We start from the raw sequence: 22,444 nt of genomic DNA on the forward strand, positions 1-22,444 counted from the left end.
TTCCTTATAACCAACACAGTTATATGGAATGAGTTTGGATCAACTCATTTAATAAAGTCAGTTAAGTTAACAACAACTTACAGCGACTGTTTTCAATCCATCCAAATCTTGTGGAACAACAACTTGATCCAGTATTTATCCTTTGATACAGCCAGAAAGCAGTCATTCGAGCCCTTTATTTGGGTTTGGCAAACTATATTTTTGTGAGACAACTAACACACATCCTTTCTACCTGTTAACTGTCACTATTTTTAGCTGCAAAGTATTACAAAAGTTGAAAGTAATTGCAAAATATTTAGGGTTATGGACAACGTTTGACTGTTTATTATTTTAGCAAACTACATACAATAAATACATTTTTAAACACTGAGTATGTAGCCTAATGAGACATGGCTTACTCTGCAGAGGGGACTTGTGGACATTTAACTGTTATTTATCAGGAAATAGTTAGGCAAGTTTACGTGAATTTGAAAAACCATTTTGGGGTATTGTGCTACCACTTGCGCATTCATTGTATACAAATTGAAAGTTGTAAAGTTGTTAATGTCAAGGTAGTTAGGTTTGATGACTGAAATGTATGTTTAGGCTTGAGCCATCCCTTAAGCAATTTCCTTTTAGAAAACCGTTCCTAAACGGTTTCCTTTATCAACGCCCAAAAGGGAGAAATATTTTGAGGTTAATGGTAAGAGCACAATACATGAAGACGATCCCAGTTGACCATATATGCAGTTTGGCAGTTCTGTATTAAGGTCATGTTTCTCGGGTTGTAAACAAAAGCAGTTATCCAGTGCATCCAGAGGTCCCTTTACATTACATTTATGTTTTTATCCAAAGCGACTTGCTACTTATTTGATTGCACTTATGCAAAACACGTTTGCGTCAGTCTCATAAATTCTGAACAAAATGTGTGGATGTAAATAATGTAAGGGAACATACATGCACACGTCTATATGTTGTCTACCGACAAATTGACATGTCACATCACATGGAATGTAGACACAAATCGGAAGAATAATATCGCAAAAACAAAACCATAAATGGTTGACTGGATAAATACCACTATTTCTCTGCTATTAACTTTGACTGCACACAGTCCTATGACATGACGAGTATATGTTTGACCCTGTCTGGAAACATACCTTAAGCAAGCTGTATTTCTTATTTCTAGATATATGAGTTAACCTCTTTGTCTTAAGCAAGTCAAGACCAACATTTGTTTAACTTGCACAGGTTGGACACAGGACTCCACTGGCCAGGGGGTTGCGGAAGATCCTGAGGAAGAGACAGTCACGCTGAACCTCACACCCTGTGACCCATCTGAACCAGAAAACAACTGGCAGGAGGCAGGGACCACAGAGAGCCAGGTGCCAGAGACAAGCACCGTGCAGGTGGAGGTGCTGAAGACCCCCCCCGTGAAGCAGTGCACCATCATAGAGGTGGGGCAGGAGGAGCAGCCCCAGCGGGATGATGTGAGACAGGCTACCACCACGGAGGGGCCAGGTAATAAAATAGATAGATAGAATCGGAGGGATGAAATCCTCTTTAATGGTCACACATGCAGAGCACACAGCACACACAGTGACATTTGTTCTCTGAGATTTGCAGCTTTTATATTGTGACGACCCCTGCTTCACTGCCTATGCTGGTGTGGGTGTGCCTTTGTGTGTGGGTGTGTGTGCTTCTCTCTCCCTGATTGTATCCAGGTGCAGCCTCTCTCCAGGTGCTCCCAATCTGATCAGCGCCTCCATAAAGGATCTAAGTAGGCTGCAGTGGCTCTCTCTCTGCCCGGGGAACGTAGGAGGAAGAGCAGCCCGGAACAGCTATCCTCCTGCATAGAGCTTGTTAACCCTGTTTGGTGGTCGGTTGTTTTGGGAAGTGTGAATAAACTCCTCTTTTTTCCATACTCACGTCGTCGTCTCATCGCTGCGTTTGTTATGGCTGACAGCCAAGCCGTGACAGCTGGGGGCTCGTCCAAACCGGTAAGATAAGCTTGGGTGCGTGTGAGTTCGTTCGTTATTTTGTGTGGGGTTTCTCCCGATAGGTGGTAGCGACGGTTCCCTTGGGACCGTTGTGCGGGGTGTTAATGTTGTGGTGAAAGTGGCTGAAGCTTCGGTTTGGGGGCATGGCCGTGGTCGCAGTATTTTTGCTAGCTTGCTAGTCGCTTTGCTCGGCTAGCGGTCTTTAGTGCATAAGTACCCGCCGCAAGTAACCACATGAAGACCAGGGAGGAGATTAGTTAGCGGGTGTCGTAGTTAGTGGGGAAACTCCAATCAGTTTTTTTTTCTTTTCTCTCTTTTGTCTCACTGTAAACTCGGTGTTGCGTTGTAGTATGGCGGAGGTAGACGCGTTTTTCAGTGCTCCCTCTCAGGAAGCCCTTGAACATTTCTCAATGGAGCAGCTGCTCGTTATTGCGGAACATTTCTCGGTGGAAGTTGTTGGCGATAAGAGGCTAAAAAGCACTATAAAAACCTCTATTGTGTCGGTATTACGTGAAACGGGTGTGCTTCCGGAAGTTAAGGAGGGGGTGTTAAAACCTCTGTTGCAGGCTAGTTCACTGTCCTTTGAGCAGCAGAAGGAGATGTTGTTGTTGCAGCTGAGTCATGACAAAATGAGGTATGAGATGGAGTTTGAAAAGGAGATTGCAGTGGAGAGGATGCGGCAGGAGACTGAGAAAGCCAAACTTGATATGGAAGGACAGCGTCTTTCCATAGGCAGAGGTAGTGCGGTGTTGGGTGAGCGGCACGGTGAACAGGTGCCCAGGTCTCCTCAGCGGTTCGATGCTAACAACTTGCGCTTGTTGCCGCAATTTAAAGAAAGTGATCCTGACACTTTTTTATTGCTTTTTGAACGGGTGGCTAAAGCTAGGGATTGGCCGGATGCAGACTGTGCCCTGATGCTTCAGTGTGTACTCACAGGAAGAGCACAGTCCGCATATTCCGCATTGTGTTCGGAGGATAGCTCTTGCTATGTTAAAATAAAAATGGCGGTGCTTAGAGCTTATGAACTTGTTCCAGAGGCTTATCGACAGCGTTTTAGGTCCTTGGAGAAAAAACAGGGTCAGACTTATGTGGAAATGGCGAGGGATTTGTCTGTTCATTTTAAACGTTGGTTAGCTGCTATGGACATCACTTCCTTTGACAAATTGGGTGAACTCATGATTTTGGAACAGTTCAAAAACATCCTTCCTGACAGCATTGCAACCTATATAATAGAACACAGGGTAACTTCGGCATCCGAGGCTGCAGTAGCAGCGGATGAGTTTGTGTTACTGCATAAGGGCAGGTTCGGAGGGCGTGCTGGAGATCTACCTGTGTTTGGGGGAAGTCGAAGGTCTGTTGATGTTGGGTCATTGGGGATGAATCTAAAGAAAGTGGCTTGGGAGAAATCTGAGGATACTTGTCTTGTAACTATTGTCGTGAGAAAGGCCATTGGAAACCAGACTGTCCGTTGCTTAGAGCAAAATCCAAGGGAGGAAGATTTGTGGGTAAACCGGTTGCGTTCGCTGCTCCTGTGAGTATATAAAAGTCAAGAGTGTTTTCCGATATTTTCCTAAAAAATTATTGTAGGTAACTTGTTGACAAGTCATGCTTCTACAATATCTCAAAACACCTAATTGCACTTCTTGCATTTTTGGGAATAATGATTGTTCCAATAGGTAAATAATAATAACAACAATAGCTTAATCTAAATAACAATTTCACCTACAACTTCATAAATATGAAAGGAAAATGGGATACTTGGGTATGTGTATATCCTTAGGTACTCGGATATAAATACATTTTAAACGTTTAGAAAAATACAGTCTTTCATTCCTGAACAGACATGTGGTTACTATATGGTTATACCTTTTTCACACAAAAATGCAAAGCAATAGCAGGCTTACTTTACATTTGATAAATCACAAAATAAGTGTGATTTGGTTTACACACAGAAAGGGTCTTACATTGTAGCGTTGGGCAGTAGGTCGATTACATCAAAATGATTTGGCTCATGTCCATATATTGTACGAGAGGTTGATATCATTAATATTGTGGTCTACCTAAAGCAATCCCTGACCATAGGGGTAAACTTCGAAGCAACTCATGCAACAACGTCATGCAGCATATTTAAACTTTATACTCAAGAACTGCATTTACAGTAGATACGACACTGTCCCATAATGAACATACGGGGAATAAACTTAGGTTTTTGAATCAAAGTTAAATTCATTTAACGTTACAGCACAACATGTTAATATTTATCAAACTATTCCTTACACACAAAGTATGGAGTCAATTATATAGGCAAGACAACAAAACACCTAGACTTCATAGATCAACCTCAATTAAATCGCAATAACAAAATAATATCTGTACCTAACACCTATTGCATCATGTGATGCTGCATTTGTGGGATGTATTTTGAAACTTGAGTTTAAGCTTAACTTGGTGTACTTTATATAGTAATATTTCTTCTTCAACCCACAGCTGTCAGGACAGGGTCCGTGAGGGACACAGTACTTGGTCCTAGACGCAAAAAGAAAAAGTCAGGTATATTAACAGTATTAAGTATTTTGACTGATTATAAACATTTGCATGAGTCGAATTGATTGGTATTCTAATAAATCTATCGACATGTACTTTAGCAAAGTGCATGTAAACGCAGTGATTGATGCTTCTTCAGTGAGTTAACAATGCTATATTGTGACTAATAACTATAACTGATACATTATCCAAAAATCCGAAGGGCTTTAATTGTCTAATTAGAATAAAATACATACAGTCATAGTTGATAAGGTGGTGATGAGAATGCTAGGCAGTAAAGGAAGCAGCAGTGCAGTATTTTCTTTGGTCATCTCAGGCTCAGCAGTGGTATGGCCATTCAAACAAGCATCCCATGTTAGGACTGAGAGCAGCTTGGTTCCATTTCAATGATGTATACAGTAACTTTTGACCAGTGATGACAGTGTGGTCACTTTTCATCGTGCAAGTCTGGTTGCTACTTAAGTGTTCATAGTTGTATTTATTTAATTTTAATATGACTAATACTGTATGTGGAACCTGCTTTGATGTTCACAGATTGCTCCTGCCAAACTTGCCTAGAAACTTTCCCCATCAGGAGTGTAATAAAAGAAAGAATGAGAAAGGTTAGACGGGAATAAAAGTAATGCATAGGGTGTGCTTTATGATTTACAAACTTCCAACACAATCTTTTGCTAAATAGCTAATATGCGTTTGGTCTTTCCGAAATTAGAGATTTGTTTTCTTCTCTTGATAGGGAAAAGCAGAAATGTTGGTGGAGTGGGAGCCCTGTCCAGTATGGTATATATCTTCCAGTTACTTGGCTTCATTTCATCTGATGTAGTCCCATGTTGGAGAACAAACACATGATATTTAACAAATGCAAAACATCCAAATCTACCACCAGTCCTCTTATATATTTCACTGCTGTTATTCTGAAGCAGCTGAAGTAGTGTAGGAACAAATGATTGTTTAACTTCATTGTTGTTAATGTATGTGTTTTTGTTTGTTTTTATTGTTTGTTAGAACATTTGTTTTCATTTCTATGTTCACTTTTTCTAAATGGTAGATGAAACATTTACTTATATAAATTGAGTTATAAGATGTTTGCTTCACACATGGTTTATGCTTTTCGGAAAGACGAAACCAGTAACCGTAACTAACATTATTCCATTCTGTTTTCAGTGGCAAGGAGTGGGCTCATTCCTGGCAGCCGAAGAATTCTCAGGGATAATGCATAAAAATAAAATCTGTTATTTGAACAGCAGTTTTGTTTTTGCACATTTGTTCTCTTGTTTATATGCTCCATTTGAGTCATATTTAATATGTTTCTATTAGAAATAAGATGAAAACCTCAACCAAAATGCATTTGACTTTTTAGGAAATTACAGTTGAAATACTACATGATTTCATTGTCAGTGATAGGAACACCATAACCTATTTTAAGCATATTCATGTGTGAAATCCGGTACTTTGCCATCCACTGCCTTATCTAATTTGTTTAACTTCCGAAGTATAAGGCTTTGGAGGTAGGCTTGCATATAAAGCGTCTTTGGGTTTCAGAAAAGCGCTCTAAAAATAAAATGTATTATTATTATATCATTTAATTATCAAAATGATCCTGATCTGGATCACTGGTTTTGCTACTACATTTGAAAGCTTTTGGGGACAAATGCTTGAGATATTAAAATGGTAGTGATTACTTTGAATTTTCTTTTTCACTTATTGAAAAACCACAACTCGAGTATCAGGATGGTCTTTATCTGGAAAGTTATCCACATCTCATCACAACGTTGTCACGGCGACCCTTTGTCACGACACAGATACGGTACCCGAACTCAGATCGCCACCCAAACGATACTGCCGTTGCTAAGGAGGCAAAAGTGCAAATTGTATTTTATATTTTTTTAAACACGGTTTGGTTCTGAAAGGGAATGGAGCCTATACGGCCGTCAACGCAAGACAAGTCGAACGAGTCCACGCACACACGCCGGAAGAACTACAAATATGTCAGCTCTGTGTACTTCGTAACGATTGTTGGGCGCGTATCTAATGGGAATTGTAGTTTGTAGCACTGCTCTCATATCATTTCAACGGGTTAACTTTCTATTCTGTGTTTTTGTATGTTTTGAGCTGAGGTGCCAACTCAACATACAATGTTAATGAAATGAATGAAATTTGGTGATGATTCATGGTTTTTGTGTTAATGTAATAGCAGTTAAAACAGGACCGCGAACACCAAAGTAAGGGGGGGAAACGAATACAATAGGAGGGTTTTAATGTAACCATTGCTTATGACATTGATGATATTTTAAATCAAAAAACATATTCCCTAAAATGTGGAAGCTCTGGATGCCATACAAATGAATAGTTGATATTTTTTTAGGGCCACAACTTTGGCACTAGAGCACCTAGTGTTATCAAACGCATTTCAATGGTGAAACTATCCAAACATATTGCATATGACAACATTTTCCATTACGATGAAAGGCGTGTAAGCCAAAAAAAACTTATTCTGGTTCCATCATGGGTAACCCCACCCATCCTCTCCACCTGGACAGACAGGAGCTCCTTCTCCAACAGACTGCTGCAGCTCCGCTGTCACAGGAACCGATACAGGAAAACATTCCTGCCCACTGCAATAACTCTGTACACAACACGTTCTCACTCCCAACCGGTCACATGTTGACGGACGGTCAACTCCTTTCAGTATCAATACTAATTCGGCTGACTTTTATATTTGATCCAATCGGTATATTGGTATATTTACACCATAACGGTGCACAGCTGATAGAAAGGGACACCTAGTGGTTAAAGCACGTTATTGAAATGTATTATTTTTATTATTAGATATTAATAGGAGACACAGACAGACAAACTAATAGGGCTTTATTTAAACATTAAAGAATACTTTAGGTTAAGGTCTTATTTTGAATAAGAAAAAAGCTTTGGGGGTATACATATTAAGCCTGACAAAGTACTAATATATTGCTTTCCTGCAATGTTAACTACTGTATGTTTAAGCACTTATTTTAACTGATATTATACATATGTATTATACTCTTATAAGATGTATGTAGATAGTATAAGAAATGTGCAGAATATGACAGTTTAATGGTGGAGGTATACACACATATTGATAGATGTCTTGTAATGCACTGTTGAGGAACCTGCAACCCAAGTTGTTAATCTCCGACCTTGTCAGGTATTGAACATTCAATAAATAAAGAACACAGAATTATTAAATATAAAACACAGAATTTGTGTGATTATACTAAATAATTTACAAATAAACACCACTGCATAATTACAACTGTTACACATGCTGATGTAACGCAAATGTTTCCAACTTGGGATCAATAAAGTATATCTTATCTTAAGATGATCGATGGCTACTGCCATATTTGCAAAAAGTGCCTCTGAACCTTGACAAGTGCATGTTTCAGGCTTATCAATTTACAACAGGAGGGGTCACAGACATAAGACAAGCTGTTAAATAAAGCTCTTCTGACCTTAGCTGGCATGTGGGTATATATACCCACATGACAGCTAAGGTCGGAAGAGCTTTATTATTTATATTATATTATATATATATATTTATATATATATATATATATATATATATAATTTATATTATATTATATATATTATATTTATATTTAGTATTTTATTATATATTAATGCTGCCCATTATGGGCACAAGCAATTTTCCCCCATTTATTAATTATATGTTTTAAATGTGAGTGTTTCCTATCCCCTAAACCTCCAGGGATGTACACAGTTTAATACTGGCAACTTCTTATTATGGGAAATATGAAAACGTCTTTTAAAACTACAATTCCCAGCAGAGACGTGCCATAGAACATGTTGCGAAACACATAATAGTGTGTAGTTACTACACAGTTACTACATTTGTAGTTCTGGGGACGGGGCGGGGGAGGGGGTGGACCCGTTCAAATCCAGTTTTGGACAGTCTGCCGTGGTTCCATCCCATTTCAAAGTGCTGTTTGACGCTCGGCGTAACCCTCGGCGCACACTCAAACATCCAATCAGAGCTTGAGGACTATCACAGGGTTTGTCCATGGATGGGTTGTGGGTTGCTGGGTTTGTCAAGCGAAGCGGAGAGAATACTTACTTCCGGGTGTAAAATTCTAAAGCAAATGAGCTGCTCCGACCGTCGGTCCTGACGGACTCCAACTTGTGTTTATTAATCAAACAAATAAATACACACAAGGATACTTATGTGTTGTTGAGTAAATAACAGTGTGTGGTTTAGAAAAGAATACAAAATTAGAAGGAAAAAACGATGAAACAATACAGTGCTTGAATTGGGCCGGTACTCACCGGTACGCAGTACCGGCACTTCTGATTTTTACCCATGTGGTACCGGCACTTCTTACTGAGTACCGGCAAGGTGCCGGTACTCAGTAAAATGCCTGTACTCAGCCGCCGGCAATATACGTATATATTGTAAACGCAGCGCAGCGCAAATGTGGGTCTGACTCTGCCTCACAGAGGGTGACTGGCTGTCTACATGACGTGGCCTGCCGTCATTGCCACATTCATACAGATCATACTAATGCCCTCGATTGGTCTCTGTGTGTCATTCAAGCTCGGGAGGGTGTGTTGATGTATGTGTGGCGCAAGCGAGCGAGAAAGCGCGCACACCGGTTACGTGTATTGTTGTTAGCATCTGGTGCTAGCTAGCTGCGCTAATGGATATAAGGAGCTGTTTCAACAACAAGGTGGAGGGAGAGTCCTTTGCTGTCAGACTGAGAGGCTGATAACTACAGCTCTGGTGAGGTAAATTACTCTCCGAGTCTTTAGATAGTTAACTTAGTTTAAGTTATCTCAGTGGGTCTCAAACGGTTCGGTCACCATTTATGTAAACACATATTTCCATTTGAGGGGGTAGTGATTAGTAAAATATGCATGAATAATACAAACAAAATGTTAACTAGGTGAAAAAAGGTAAGATAAACTTGTTGAGAGCTAAAACTAGTCTTTGCTGTAAGTAAGTAAGTAAGTAAAGTTTATTTATATAGCACTTTTCACAGAAAGGATTCACAAAGTGCTTCACAGTGAGATCACGATAAAAAGGAGAATACATGGTGTAAAACAAGGAACACACAGCTACATATACACATCAAAACACAACATCAAAACATAAAACAAACTGTCAAAAAGAACCTTCTTCTTCTGAGGCTGTTGCCTCAAAGAGGAGCAGGGTGGAGAGGAGGGAGACAGGAGAGGCCGATTCAGGAGCCCAGACACACTCACAACTATAAATGAACCAAAAACAAATAAATAAACAAATTTCAATGTTTTTTCATATTGGATATTCTATGTTATTGGTTATGGCCATGTACTTATGATTTTATGATTATTTAAATGTATACATTTTTGTTTCATATGGGTGTAGTCTCTTTATTTCCCCCTCAAAATGCACCAGATTGACGCATTTAAGTCCAACATTTAAAAAAAAATCTTATCGGGGGAGCATGCCCCCGGACCCCCCTATAGGATTTGAGGCCCGGCCCCACTGTTCCCAAATAGATTTGCATTTTTTTTAAAATAGTAACCCATCTCCATATGTTTCTTTTTGGGTAGTAGATTTAAACTAGAGGGCTATCACTTTGTGCAGCAACGCTATTGACAAATAAATCCAGCAAAATGGCACAAAAAACTGATAGTGGCCTCAGGGACGAGGAGTCATTTAACCAGCCAGTAGGAGTCAAGCTTTACTTTCTTTTATATCCATAAAGAAAAAGTAAATCTGTTTACAGTTGTTTCATTATGGATGTTGAGAGGTATCCATATATCTCTTCATTTTGCTCTCAAAGTGCACCAGATTGATGCATCTAACTTCACTATTAAAAAAAAAAGAATCCCGGGGGAGCATGCCCCCGGACCCCCCTAGACTAGAGGGTGTCAGGTCCGCTCCCCACTTATAAAAATAGCACTTTACCACTGCACCCCCTCTAATCTCAGATGCACCCTGAGTCATTTTGTTTAAGTACAGTGAGCCTTTCTAAAATATACAGTAAAGAGACAAACCCACCAGCATTATAGGATATACTATGACTTTGTGCCAAATACTTGTGGCTGATTTAGAGTACTGGCACCTTTTTTATTCCAATTCAAGCACTGTCCATAACTGACGGCAACAAAAGTCCTAAATTATTCAATTAAAATAAAGAAGTAAAAACAATAAGTGTGGCTTGATATTAAGTAAGAAAAAGGTTGATAAACGCTGTGAGAATGGATCTGCGGAGAGCATTTTGCCGCGATTCCAACGTGTCTATTACCAACGTTCAGGGAGCTCTATGCAAGTCGGTGACGGGGAGGGGTCCTGACCGTCCGTCAACATGTGACGGGTTGGGAGTGAGAACGTGTTGCTGTACAACAAATCACCTCTGGCTGGAAGAGAACTCTCTGCTCCATAGTTTCTCTCTTCACTGTACATTTGACATATTCAGTGTAATATTTAATATTTCATCTGTCACATAGTTATGTAAATATAATACCTTGCATATCTTGTTATTGCTCTTTTGTAAATTCAACATGTATATTTTCTTCTTTATTTCTTGTCTTTTTATTTGTATTGTATAATGCCATGTGTTTTAATGCTGCTGCAACGCAAAGATTTCCCAAATTGGGATCAATAAAGTTCTATCTTATCTTAAACCAACAACCAGTGTTCCGGATGAGGGTCATCTCTTTACAAAAATATTCAAGTGCTAACCCATATTGTTACTTCTAAATGAATTTATTTCCAAACGCATTTTAATGCAGTGTGATGTAAACAACAAAAAGTACCACAGACGTATGCTTAATTTATATTTATTCATCAACCAACCACATCAATAACATTGTTTTTAAAACAATAAAATGGTCCTCTCTGGCAATGGTTTACTTATGTGTTTCACCACAATACAAGTAAAAGGCCACCATAAGGGTGTATGTCTTGACTCTAGAGCGTTGGGGTTAGTCTAACATGAAAAGCATGGACAACAGAACATAAAATAAAGTTATGCAAACGGTTATAACATACAGTATTAAGAAATCATACAACACAACCATTTTTTTATGATTTAACTATGTATATTAAACATGTACATTCTATGTGTAAATCAAATATAACAATTTATAACAATGTATTATTTGGTTTTGAGAACAACAATGAGGTGATTCACCAAATAAACTATGTGTTGTTTATCTCAATGTCCCTAATTATACATCCTAAAAGACTGTGCATTGTACATGTTGATTGAAGTACTTAAATCAATCAGGTTAATAGCTGGAGACCAAAAAGGAAATATAACTGACAAAGCAATTAAAGCAAGTAACGCAAAAGAAACAAAAAGGAACAATTAGAGGAAAGCTGTTATTGGCCTGCGGTGTAACAGGTGCAGTCATATAAAGTTAATCACAGGTAAATCCTATAAGAGATCGAAAATAATAATGCATAGGCATCCCGTTCTGTGAAAAAAGGGAAAGACCTCCTGCTCTTGGACAATGATGTGCTCACCAAGTTGTATGGAAACCAGCAAGATATACTTGGAGATTTAGGAATTTACATTCTAGTGTTTCAAAAAGGATCAAAAGTGAATGGTTCATTGCTCAGGATGCATTCCAGGGACGCTGAGCATTTTCTTCAATACAATTTAAGTTGTGTACAAGTGAAACGTTTGGCCTGATGCTGCGGCATAGGGAAAAGTCATATGGTCAACATATTCAAGGGTGATCTTCCACTGAGGAGTATGAATACAATCTCTAAATATAAAGTCAGTAAAGTATTTACATTTCTGATAGCACATCAAGTCTTGGCGGATATTCGTGCTTGAGAGCAGCAGCAATCTGGGGAAATGCAGAGAAACAAAAAAGAGGGGCAGATCAGAAACCAAATTTGAGGTTTTTGAATACACAATGTATGTTTAGCATTAATGAATACAAAAGTAACAGCAACATGTGTAGGTTGAGGCTAAATCAACAAAGATACTGTACATTAATTCATAAGTAAATTACCTAAATTATGTTTCCTTCTTCATCTTCACTGGTGTCTGGACTGCTTAGGCCACTTTGACTTTCCTCTTCATGTTGAAGGAAACAAGCATCAGGACCTAAAGCAGTCTTGTACTGCTGCAGTACCACCTGCAACCTCTCCAACGCCAGCATGCTTCCTTCTTAGGGTGCACCCAAGTCCTCCATTCCCCTTGTTTACATCTGAAAATACACAAAATATTGTTATATGGACATACTATAAAGTAAGATTGCTTCACGAGGCCAGAGCACTTCAATGGAGTATATTCTCTCCCATGTACATATAAAGATGATTGTCACTGTCAAGGGACTTCATTATGTAAAATGGCCGGGTCGAATGGGCAAAGGCCATTATACTCCATCCAATTTCTGAGACCAAGAATGATTTGGGCTGACTTTTTTTCCTTTAAAACTCATACTTTACAAGGGAGGTTAAGTTTTGCTTTCAACTTACCTTCCTCAGCCACCTTATTTTTTTAGAGCAACTGCCATGTTCTGCAACCATGTGCAATGCTGCGCCATCTCCCACAATAGGATGCCTCTTTTAGTCTCCGTGTAAGCATGAGTTGATCAAGTATCTTTTTCTTGGCTGTAAAGTTAGCTAAAATCCAATCACATTTATGTATAGGCCTATACATGAATCACATTTTCATTATAGCATAACAATATGTTTAAAACTCCAAACATGTACTTTCAAAATAATCAAATGTATACACAATAAGAAAACTTAAGATATACCCTTAAACTAAATGAACGTTCTAACACTCTACATGATATGTGCATAACTCAGCAAGGTATAGACGAAGAGACGAAGCTAATGCTCGGACTGTCGGACAGTAATAAAGTAATAGATATACGTAAATGGCTGCAAGGTGCAGCTGCTACACGGCCTCCTCCAACTCCTCCAACTCCTCCACCTCCTGAAAACTAAGGGAATAATGTACCCATCTCCAGCATCGCCGGCGGCACCACCTCTGAAGAGCTGGAGCCGTGCTCTTCGACCAGCCAACCTGCTAGCCAAGCCCATCCACCTGCTGCAGCTAACGTTAGCGCTGGAATTCAACAACCCATAGATGATCTTGGAACTGATCAGCCCAAACAAATCTTCTTAAAACAGTACCCCTACAGCATCCTCACTGGCAGGAGGCGTTCGTTTGTCTCTGCTTGGTATCACAACCGAGACTGGCTTGAATACAGTGTCAAGGCCGATGCTGCATTTTGTTTCTGCTGTCGGCAGTCTAGCAAAACCCGGAGAATGGATGCATTTATGTCTGTTGGCTTCCGTAACTGGAAAAATGCGGTGGAGAGAGACAAGGGATTTCAGAAACATGCAAATTCAAAGGAGCATCTCTCTTGCTATGCAATGCTGAAGGAGCGAGAGAGGCGTGCCAGCAATGGAAAGGATATTTCTACACTTGTTAACGCAGACCAACTACGAAAAAACAGGTATTATATCTCCTCTCTTATTGATTTCTGGTGGAAAACCAGCTGCCTTTACGAGGGAAGATAGAGGCTTTTGATAACATGTCAGAGGGGGGCCGTGGCCTTTTCCTCTCCCTGCTAGACTATACGATAAAAAAAGACCCAAAATTGGCTGATGTAGTGAAATCAATCCCTCGAAACGCCACTTACACTTGTCACAAAATGCAAAATGAACTCATAAGTACACTCAGCAATATGGTGACTGAGGCTATCGTGGAGGAAATAGGAGACTCCTTTTACACACTGAAAGTAGATGGAACCCGACCAATAATTTCACCATATATGTAAATAATCTCTGTAATAATTTATCAAAGGCTGCTTTCCATTTTTATGCAGATGATACTGTTATTTATTGTTCATCCTCTTCTATAGAGCAAAGTCTTGATTTCCTCCAGTCTGCCTTTGATGTTATTCCATCTAATTTATCTCAACTCAAGTTAGTATTAAATGCAGACAAATCCAAACTCATTATATTTTCAAATGGCAAAAAGTTAACTTATTTTCTCCCCAACATTTGTACTGTTCAAGGGACTGACATTGACATTGAAAGGTTCACTACATACAAATATCTAGGTTTTATTATTGATCAGAACTTATCTTTCAAGTCACACACTGAAAATGTTGTTTTAAAATTAGGTTTCTCCTTTCAGACAAGGAAACATTTGATCTCTGTAACGTTTTTACCAGTATTGGATTCTGGCGATCTGCTTTACATGAATGCCTCTAACCAGTGCCTAAAGACTTTGGATACTGTGTACCATTGCATTGTGCATTACATTTTATTACTGGAAGGCAGTGGCGGCCGGCCCATAGGGGCATTAGGGGCGCCGCCCCACCTCTTCCCACATACAAAAAAAATATATTAAAAAAAATATTAAATAAAAAAATATATATTTAAAAATATATACTGTATATTTCAAAAATATATATTTTATATTTTTTATTTTTAATGAACAAGGTAAATATCATACAATTGGTATCAGTAAAATGTATAATCTACAATAAAATCTTGTTTAAAATTGTGTTACGATGTCTAAAGTTACTGATAAGTCACATGTTTCCTGCCTGGCCTTGCCCTTGGCATTAGTTTATCATTACGGGGCGCTGCCCCCGAGCCAAACAGCAGCAACCAGCACGTAGCAAAAGTCTCAATAGTAAACTGTGCCGTCGAAACATAATTTCAGCCAATCAGCGCCGTCAAATATTTTGGTCACGAGAGCGCTCACGTTGGCGCCCACGTTGCTTTCGTGCGTTGACGTGAGTTGTTTTTTAGACTCGTGAGGAACTGGGGTAGTGTTCACTGGAGTCCAGCACCTCAGCACCCCCATTCAAAATACCTTCCCGCGCCTCTTGTATTTTGGACGTTCTGCCTCTGCCTCCTTGCTTGGTCGGGCCGCGTCTATCGTTATTCCAACCCAGTTTAGATTTAACCACTCCCACTTCCGCATTACGCAAGGATCGACGTAGCTCTACGCGATAGCGTCATAGACATGGCACACTCGCGAAATCTGAATCTGACAAGCAAAATACCGTCCTTATAAAAACTGCATAATATACAATATAATAGTGCTTCTTTGTCAATATGACTGACGACCACACTTATGCAGTGCTGAGGTAATATTAATTCATCATTTAATATTAATTCCTGATGGATATAAGAGGGATACATGAGCAAACATCTGTATATATAGCCTATATATAATGTTTCATTTTTTTGTTTGTCATGTAACATGTTAACGTTTATTTAATATTTTATAGATATTTATAATATGTTATAAATGTCTATTTTAACATTAATAACATATTAACGTTATGCCATGTAAAAATGAAATGTTGGGACATTTATAAAAATGTATTCCTTTACATAAAAGTGCTTTCCAGAGGTGTAAGAAGTGATAAGATCTTGTACTTGAGTAAAGGTACAAGTACCAGAGTGTAGAAATACTCAAGTATAAGTACTAAAGTATTAGCATTAGTATAAGTACTAAAGTATTAGCATCAGAATAGTACCTGAATAACTATAGGTTCTTTTTTTTTGCTTTCATTTCAGACCTCGTGTTTTAGTGTGCTCTGGAGGCACACAGAACAATATAGAGGAGTACCCGCAGTTGAAGGTATCTGATAAGACCTATCTCTCAATACTATGATGAACATCAAATTACATTGGATGTGTTTGCTCATATCAATGCCTCACCTACACATCATCATCATCATCATCATCATCATCTAAACTATACCATTTAATAACAGACTTATTGTCCAGATAAAAGACAAGGCATTACAAAGAATAACGCACATGAAGTACATTTAAAGAGAATATAAACATTTGAGCATAACTATACCAATGTTTTAGGATTTTATATATGTTTATAAATGAATAAATGTGTGTATATATATATATATAAAATAGTATCATTAAATAATGCTGTGTGTGTATAAATGAATGAATACATCTGTGTGTATAAATGAATAAATACATGTGTGAGTACATATAAGTGTGTGTTTATATATATATGTTTATAAATGAATAAATGTGTGTGTATATATATATATAAAATAGTATCATTAAATAATGCTGTCAGATAAATGAAGTACACAGTAATAGTCAAGGTTATATTCAATATTCTGCACTTACACCAGCTGAGATGATAAAACACCAGTAATACAATCTCAGGACTCTTCGAGATGGCTTTGATTACAGGATCGTTTACTTTCAGTCAACAAATCCTTTGGAAAGACAAAAAACAACTATTCAATATCCTGCTTTACTGCGACCGCTATAACTGGCGAAGATGAAGTCTATGACGCTAAAGCTACGTTCTTGCGTAATGCGGAAGTGGGCGTGTTTAAATCTAAACTGGGTTGGAATAACGATAGACGCGGTCGGGCCGCTCATTTGTCAGCTTCACACATTTCATATTTAAATTTGAAATGTTTGCATACAACATTATTCATTTATACATTTTTATAATTTTTTTAAATTATGAATCCATTTATTTTATTGTATTTCCTTGAGGCTGGGGAAGATATCCAGCATGTGGTTCAACATGTAATACAAGTAAGTTTATGTACAACATGGAAAAGTAAATAAAATAAGTTTAATAGGAAGATGTGGATTTATTTTCTCTCACCTTGTAATTACACAATCAAACAATCTATAATTTAACGCGTATTCAAAATAGCAGATAAACATGCATTATTGTACTCAGGAGGGGACATTGACAGAGGATTACTCGCAAAGTACACAGTAAAAGTACTAGTGCCGAGTGCAACAGTATCAGTTTTATTAATTAAGAAATAGTGGTACAAAATATTTGTATCACTCATTGAATATAGCAGGAAAGAAAATGAAGAGCAGCTGATTTGAAAAGACTAACTCGAGAGACGGCTGAGTGACCGCAGTGCAGAATCGCTGTATAGTTTAAATCTCCTTAGTTACAATGTTGTCCATTTTACCCATAGGCTTATTATATTTACAGCCCTAATAACATTAATTTTCGGGGGTCAATGTGTGCCTTGGCTGTTTTCGTTGTGATCGCTAAATGCACCTTATAATATTATCACTATAACACTGACCCAGATCGCTGGATCGCTAGAAACACCTGCCATCAAGCTGGCAAGGGCTGTTCCATGCTCTGCTAAACCTCCCGCCTTCCCAATGGACTCAGTAGCGCCCCCTGCTGCCGTGGAGCATGTGTGAGTGAGCATGTCTGATTGTGTTTGAGCACAACCACGGCGGAATATTAGTGCCAAAAGTCACGTGACCTTTGGCAGTAATATTCCGCCGTGAGAAGAAAAAGTTTTGTACTTGTAAAAAAAAGTGTTGTACTTGTAAAAAAAAGTGTTGTAGTTGTAAAAAAAAGTTGTGTAGGGCCTACTTGTAAAAAAAGTTTTGTACTTGTAAAAAAAAGTGTTGTACTTGTAAAAAAAAGTGTTGTAGTTGTAAAAAAAAGTTGTGTAGGGCCTACTTGTAAAAAAAGTGTTGTACTTGTAAAAAAAAGTGTTGTACTTGTAAAACCAATGTTGAATTTGTCTCTGAAACATGATTTATTAGAAAAATGTTATGTGTTTGTTTGATAGATACGTTTTTTCTTTGCAAAACTAAATGCATTAGTTTGTAGATGGTGTTTTGTATTTGCAAACCACACTGTGTTTGTTAGTGAATCATGAGGCATTTGTAAAACCTGTTTAGTTTGTTTGTGGAGTTATGCCATGAACTTGGCTCAAATAGTATGGGAGTTTCTCTTCAAATGAATACACCAGCTTTATACTTGTGATGACATGCAGGGCAGAAAGTTCCTACATGACACTCTGTTTTAGTTTTACTTCCACAGAAATAATACGTCAAGACATGTTGAAGTTTTCTTCCTGATGAGCAGGTTGCCTCTTCCACAGGTGTGTGCATGTGTGTGAAACAGTGTATGGCTTCTTGTGTTGTGAAGTGCTTTGAATGTTTGCTAAGAAAATAATAAATGCTCAAGAAGCAAACGTGGATGTTAAAGTAATGTCTGGATTGATCTTGCCTCAATGCTTTTAAAAAACTACAATAAAAATAAAATTTAAACTGATAACTTTTTTGAGCATATCACTGATCACATCACATGTCCTCTGGGTCCGTGTACTTTTTGTCAGTTTGATTTTTAATTTAAACCAAAAGCCAAAAAACGGAAATACCAGCCTTTTTTCGTTTTTGATTTAAAACGAAAAAACGGAAAACGAAAGCCGTTTTTCCGTTTTTGTTGTCTGCATCAAAAGACGGATAACGAGAAAACACAATTAAAAAAAGGTAAGTGTACGTTTTGATAGTTTGATTTTTCATTTTAACCAAAAAATGAAAACACCGTCCTTTTTTCGTTTTAAATCAAAAACGAAAAAACGGGAAACCAAAGCCGTTTCCCCGTTGTTGTTGTTGTTGTTGTTGTTGTTGTTGTTGTTGTTGTTGTTGTTGTTGTGTGAATCAAAAACGGATAACAAGAAGAACTAATAAAAAAACCGGTCTGATTTTGGTTTTTGATAACAACTTCATTCAATTTTCCGTTTTGTATTGAAGAATGAAGAAAAGCAGTCCGGTGGACCAGAAGTCAAAGAACATATTTCAAAATAAAAGACACGAGGATATGCTGTAAAAGTTAAATCCTGGAACCCAGAAGTCTGACGAGCAGTGGCGTTTTCTCCTGGTGGCCAAGGGAAGCCAGGCTTCCCCTGTTTTTTCGGATTGTAGTTATAATTTTAATAAATAAATAAAAACACTTCGTTTAGTTTCGGAAATTCTTTGTTCTATTTCGTATATGGCTTCGCCCTCTAAGGCTATCGCTATTGGGTAATCCCCCTGCGCCCCCGCGCAGCACTGAAACACTTGTAGTCCACGCCCACCCGCAAGGTGGGCCCCACCCTCGGGCCTCCTTCCGGTATAAATAGGAAGGTGGCCCGGCAATCTGCTCCCTCTTTTTTTCAGCAAACCAGCACAGTTACTGAAGCACAGCAATTGAGAATCATCATGAGCAACAACTGCGTCCGTGGTTGTCCCTCATGTGGCTCTGGGTTCATAATGAGTTATGACCTGCAGAGATAAAAGCAGTATGCGATTGTTGCCGGGGGTCAGAGCACGCGTACGCGGCTCTAAACCAGCAGGTAGCATGCACTGCGCTCGTCTCCCCTCGGGCGAAAGGAAGCGGAGAGCGGACACTCTTGCTGCTGTGGCCGAGGAGGACGATTGGCCCGTCCAGGCTTACGAGCCCGCGGACGGGGCCTCGTGTCCCTGGGGCAGAGTGCCGGGCAGGAGTCCGAAGCAACTCCTGCCCCGCCTCCCTCCACGGTTCACCGTTCGGTTCTCCCCTCCCTCCTCTCCCCCGGACGGGGGAGACAGAGTCGGAGCAGGGTGCCAGCTTGGCGGCCGAACATGCTTTCCCCCTCTCCGTCACCACAGCGCGGCGGCGTCTGTTACGGAGATGGCCAGAAAAGTGCTACTGAACGCTCCAATCAGCCCGGACGGGCTGTTCGGACCCCAGTTCATGAAGACGGCCGCGGAACAGGTGGACGGCATTCGCCAGCATGTACAGCTGGCTCCAGTCCGCTGAGCTGCCACAGCGGCACCAACGCCCGTAGCAGCCGCGGCGTCCACGCCGGCCACAGGAGGCCGCAAGCGGAGAGACGCCCACAGCAACCGCCCCGGCGGCTGCAGGGGCTCCTTCCTACGTCTCCGCTCCCCCACCACCCCGGAGACAGGGTCTCCCGGCGGCGAGTCAAATGGGAGTGAGGCTCCCCCGCTCCTGGTCGGCTCCGCGAGAGCCTCCGAGGAAGCGGAGCCGGTAATTAAGCCGGCTGCCACTAATCCGTTGATTAAATAGGCAGCAGGGCTCCCTGCAGAAGCCTGCTGGTTTTAACCTATCGGTTAATAAACCTGCAGAGCTCGCGGCATTCCCCTGTCCGAGATACGCCTCCTACAAACGGTCATAACCCATGAGCGCCGGTATAACGCCTCATGTGGACAGCACTGCACACACCTCCACTCATCCCTTGAGCGTGTACACGCCTCATGATGACAGCCGGAGTGAAACGCAGCGTGTGGAGGTTTCCTCGTAGCCCTTTCGCCTCACGGGCAGCGGCGGCCAGGGCAATGCCCCGCCTCCCTCCACGGTTCACCGTTCGGTTCTCCCCTCCCTCCTCTCCCCCGGGCGGGGGAGACAGAGTCGGAGCAGGGTGCCAGCTTGTCGGCCGAACATGCTTTCCCCCTCTCCGTCACCACAGCGCGGCGGCGTCTGTTACGGAGACGGCCAGAAAAGTGCTACTGGAGACTCCAATCAGCCCGGACGGGCTGTTCGGACCCCAGTTCATGAAGACGGCCGCGGAACAGGTGGACGGCATTCGCCAGCATGTACAGCTGGCTCCAGTCGGCTGATCTGCCACAGCGGCACCAATGCCCTCAGCAGTCGCGGCGTCCACGCCGGCCACAGGAGGCCGCAAGCGGAGAGACGCCCACAGCAACCGCCCCGGCGGCTGCAGGGGCTCCGTCCCACGTCTCCGCTCCCCCGCCACCCCAGAGACAGGGTCTCCCGGCGGCGAGTCAAAGGGGAGTGAAGCTCCCCCGCTCCTGGTCTGCTCCGCGAGAGCCTCCGAGGAAGCGGAGCCGGTAATTAAGCCGGCTGCCACTAATCTGTTGATTAAGTAGACAGCAGGGCTCCCTGCAGAAGCCTGCTGGTTTTAACCTATCGCTTAATAAACCTGCAGAGCTCGCGGCATTCCCCTGTCCGAGATACGCCTCCTACATACGGTCATAATAACCCATGAGCGCCGGTATAACGCCTCATGGGGACAGCACTGCACACACCTCCACTCATCCCCTGGGCGTGTACACGCCTCATGATGACAGCCGGAGTGAAACGCAGCGTGTGGAGGTTTCCTCGCAGCCCTTTCGCCTCACGGGCAGCGGCGGCGAGGGCAATGGCGTGGCTCGTCACCATGACGACCATTACAGCACATCACAGAGAAGCCAGAACGGGTGAATGAGCACTATTCCAGGCTGAGTGCCCCCAGCGGAAGCGCCCGCAGCGCCACGGCGCCAGAGCTCGCTACAGAAGCCTGCTGGTTTTAACCTATCGGTTAATTAACTGCAGAGCTCGCTAATTAAGCCGGCTGCCACTAATCTGTTGATTACCAGCAGGGCTCGCTGCAGAAGCCTGCCCGTTTTAACCTCGGTTAATAACCTGCAGAGCTCGCGGCATTCCTCTGTCCGAAATACGCCTCGTACACACGGCCTTAATAAACCCATGAGCGCCGTTATAACGCCTCATGTGGGCAGCACTGCACACACCTCCATCCATCCCCTGAGCGTGTACGCGCCTCATGATGAGAGTCGGAGTGAAACGCAGCGTGTGGAGGCTTCCTCGCAGCCCTTTCGCCTCACAGTGGCGGCGAGGGCAATGGCATCACAGAGAAGCCAGAACGGGGGAATGAGCAGTATTCCAGGCTGAGTGCCCCCAGCGGTAGCGCCCGCAGCGCCACGGCGCCAGGTCTCGCTGCAAGAAGCCTGCTGGTTTTAACCTATCGGTTAATAACCTGCAGAGCTCGCTAATTAAGCCGGCTGCCACTAATCTGTTGATTAAGTAGACAGCAGGGCTCGCTGCAGAAGCCTGCCGGTTTTAACCTCGGTTAATAACCTGCAGAGCTCGCGGCATTCCTCTGTCCGAGATACGCCTCCTACACACGGTCATAATAAACCCATGAGCGCTGTTATAACGCCTCGTGTGGACAGCACTGCACACACCTCCATTCATCCCCTGAGCGTGTACACGCCTCATGATGAGAGCCGGAGTGAAACGCAGGGTGTGGAGACACCCTGGCGTGGCTCGTTGCCATGACGACCACAGAACATCTCGAGCATGTGCGCCCGCTCTTAGAGTGTTTCTCAGAGTGGCAGCGCG

General features: G+C 41.4%; 1 long non-coding RNA gene across 1 annotated transcript; it reads right to left on the reverse strand.

Moving 5' to 3' along the window:
* Nucleotides 1–11,326: 11,326 nt before the first annotated feature.
* On the reverse strand, nt 11,327–12,666 carry LOC307033873. Its single transcript, XR_013806691.1, has 2 exons — nt 12,528–12,666; nt 11,327–12,359 (listed from the first exon to the last, which is right to left on the reverse strand). It is a non-coding gene; the product is annotated as an uncharacterized lncRNA (long non-coding RNA).
* Nucleotides 12,667–22,444: the final 9,778 nt, after the last annotated feature.

The sequence above is a fragment of the Notothenia rossii genome (genome assembly GCF_949606895.1).
Source record: "Notothenia rossii genome assembly, chromosome: 3".
NCBI lineage: Eukaryota > Metazoa > Chordata > Actinopteri > Perciformes > Nototheniidae > Notothenia > Notothenia rossii.